This window comes from Brassica napus, chromosome A3 (genome assembly GCF_020379485.1).
Source record: "Brassica napus cultivar Da-Ae chromosome A3, Da-Ae, whole genome shotgun sequence".
NCBI classification, from domain to species: domain Eukaryota; kingdom Viridiplantae; phylum Streptophyta; class Magnoliopsida; order Brassicales; family Brassicaceae; genus Brassica; species Brassica napus.
Window position 1 is genome coordinate 29149364 of NC_063436.1, and position 3662 is coordinate 29153025.

Sequence of the window (3662 nt, forward strand, 5' to 3'; positions counted from 1 at the left end):
TTCGATGTCCGCGCTACGCGCGGAAATTGTTTAACGTTCAATTGGCATACACTTATTGATTATTTATTTTGTTTTTGATGATCTGTGTGTATAACGTTTGTGTCATTTTTGAATGAAACTCTTTTTTTAAAATTAATCAAAATTGAATAAAAATTAACGTTTGTGTCATTTTTGGATAAAATCTATATAATATTTTAACTGATGCTAATTAATAATAAATTTTTGGCTGGTAAAAAAAATATTTAATACTATATTTTCAAACATTTCTTTAAGCCCGCAAACCCTAAGAAAAGTACTGTTTAAGGATAATTATTCACTTGAAAATTGATATTAAAAATTAATATATATAGGACACATTAAAGGAAAAAGATTTTAAATTACAAAAAAAAATCTAAATTAATAAATATGCCGTAAGTTAAAGATATATATACTAATTAAAGATATCTGAATATGTAACTATTTAAGTATGTTTGTTTTAAAATTAAAATATGTATTGATATTGATGCAAGTTGTTAACTTTTGGTAAAATTATTAGGTTAAGTTATTTAGATTTAAATGTAGATTTAGAAAAGTTTCGCCCAGAATTATTTTGAAAATTTATTTAGTATTACAGAGTTATTACATCAAATAGTTTTTTGGTAAGCTTTCGAGCAAAATTCCAACGGTGAAATTTCTGAGTGCAATTCTACCAAGTTTTTTACGCTCTCATATTCTACAAAGTTTTTTACGCACGTTTAATATATTAGCTTTGCCAATACACTCCCTCGCAGCAGAGAACCAAATCTAATAGAGATTCTCAATCTTATTACAGTAAAACTTATCAGCTTAGAGAGCTTTCTTCACCTCTGAAAAAGTTTGGACGTGCACGTTCGCCGCATCAATGTCTTCGGCGGACGCCACAGCCACAGCCATAGCAACACCTTTGTCTCTAACCACATCTATTGCTTCTGCGAACGCTTTAAGGTCCTTTAGACTGTGGAACAAAGAGATGATCAAAACACATTAACACCTTTTAATCATGTAATATAGAGAACAATCATTGAGAGAATGTCTTGTTAATTAACCTCGGTTAGCTTGAGCTGGAACGCAGAGAAACTCAACTATCTGTGGAACGTCAAAGAACATGTATAATGAGTAGTGTAATTTCCAGAGGTTTTCAATTTACATAAGTGAATATGCCTGAGGCTGGGCAGCGATCACATATTCATTAAGCTCAGAGATGGTGAGTGGCTCAATTTTCTGGACATGAGCTACCTTTGACGACGCCGCCGTCTGCTCTGTGCCATCAGCTCAGTCTGGTAGGGGTTATTAAGTGGGAGAAGACAGTCAAAGAAAGAGGAAATCAGATGCCAATACAATCTAAGTGGACGAAATGGTGTTTAAAATGAGTGGTACTTACTTGTCAAACTTCTCTTTTCCTAGAGCTGTCTCAGTGTCAAAGTAAATATGTGTTCCAGATGTTAAGCTCAGAAATAGCCGGCCTACAAAGAATACATCAAATTTATGTGAAGTTATATCCGGTCAAAAACAAATTATATGCAATGCATTACTCCAAAGCTATATTAAAATGAATAAACTACACATAGTAAAATTTACAACCTCCAACTATCTTTGGATTAATGCTGGTGGCAAGGACAATTTTTGGCTCACTTCTGTAGCTTTAAAATTATTTATGAAAGGAAATAGCTAAGGAGTCAAATATACTGACACAGAGGGTTACATCCCTGAAAAAAATGCAATGATGTTGAGACAACAGTAGGCATACGTATGAATATAGACTATAACCACTCGAGATTAAACAATCCTAAGTACCTCTCTAGACGTAGAGTAAGCGCATTACATGTTGAGACCCCTGTGAACGGTCGTTGATTGTGCTCCTGACTGCACTTACCTCACCAAGTATGTCTAAAAAATTGTTAAGTGGAAATCTGTAAGTATGTGATATAACAGAAACCAACTAACTCCTAAAATCATAAAAACATACCAGGTAGCATTATTGAAGCGTATGGCAAGAGGGGGGGGGGCATCAGGGAGTCGGAAAAAGTGTTCAGTACTGCAGAGAACTAAGGTTTGCTAAGATCCTCTGTGTGGCTTTTCGGAGTAACTAAGATCCTATAATCTGCAACTAAACTTTATATAGAAGATTCTCACTTCTCACAAACGTTTTATGTAAAAATCAAAAGGCTAATTTTATCTGAAAAATAAAACCTTTTAATACACATGTGACCATTAAATTAAAAAAAGATATCAAACATACGATTCATGTGAATATTAGAGCATATTAAATAACTTCATGGGTTAACTAACCTTTAAACTTTTATCTGCTAGAACCAGGAGCAAAGTTGATTTTCCAGAATCTGGTCGTTCTAATAGCAAAGTCATCCGTCGAGATGTTTAGTGCTTTAATAATCTCACTGATATCTTCAAAATCATTCGCTTGTGTGTTCTTCTGGAAACATGTAAGAATATAGTCAGAAAAAGAGATATTAACAACTGGAAAAAAAAAGGAAGTGGAGACCTTGTTGTTGGAGCTCGTCATTGGGCCGAGAAGCTAGGTGTACTTTTCTGAAGATTTTCATCTCTTTGATAGCTTTCCTGGTAATGGCGGCCGGTTACATATGAAGATGGTGAGGTCGGTTACATGCTATAGAGTGGGAGGAGTGGGATGAAGCTAGTAAATGAACGGATTTAAGGGGCAAATCAATGGAGTAAGAAGGCGTTACAGGAGATTCATTGGAGGAGGAGGCTTTAGCGTCAGAGAAGGGTTGGCTAAAAGTAAGAGAAGAAGCCCTAATAAAACACGAAGCCCAAACCAACTTAACACGCCGATGACGTGGCTATTTGCTGCATTACTACTGGACGATTTTTCCATCCGACGTGGCATGCTTCAGAGGGCTTTATATTTAGCTTTTAGTATAGTTTAGATGATGATTGAGAATGGATGTAACATCTCCATAGTTCATAGTGCCTTTTTATATCATTTGTATCCCCACTAAAATAAAGTTACGAGAAAATGTTACAACATACAATGCTATTATATTATATCACCTTTAGTTTGGCTTTTTACCTAGTTATAGACATATTAAAATAATGATTTGAAATGAAAAGTTGAAATTATAAGAAGTTCACTATAATACTCTATAAGACTAGTAAATATTTTCATGAAATAATATTTATTAGTTAAATTGTTAATCGTATTAGTAAACAAAAGGTATGCTTTTTAGAGCAAAATCTAAAATATTAAGTAATCAATTCAACATTTATACTATGCATTTATAGTATGATGCTTCAAGACATTTCCAAGACTCAAGCATACTCATAGTGTAATTATTCATCTATCCGGGTAATAGTAGTTGTAAACGGTCCTCACCCGAAACCCACAATCAATATATCCTAAAAGCTATTTATTAATATTCATGTTATTTTAAAAACAAATATTATGAAGTTTTATATATCAAAAATACAACATAAAACACACATAAAAATCCAGGATCGTTAGTGTATAGTTATCATTTACAAACAAATGTAACACAATATGTGATGCCACCTGAAACAAACATAATATATGATTTAAGTTGACATGAGCTAAAGAGAATCTTGCGAGATTGAGATTAGTATTTGACCGCTTAGATTTTGATTCAGAATCAATCAGAGCCATCGTA

General features: G+C 33.4%; 1 long non-coding RNA gene across 5 annotated transcripts; it reads right to left on the bottom strand.

The window, feature by feature from the left end:
* On the bottom strand, nt 1–3662 carry LOC106356743. 5 transcript variants are annotated; one of them, XR_007327315.1, is made up of 6 exons: nt 2519–3662; nt 2308–2449; nt 1813–2125; nt 1400–1724; nt 1065–1295; nt 1–973 (listed from the first exon to the last, which is right to left on the bottom strand). It is a non-coding gene; the product is annotated as an uncharacterized LOC106356743 (long non-coding RNA). The 5 variants fall into 5 exon arrangements; XR_007327312.1 differs by having other exon boundaries at nt 1813–2130; XR_002653409.2 differs by having other exon boundaries at nt 1400–1481; nt 1600–1724; nt 1813–2449.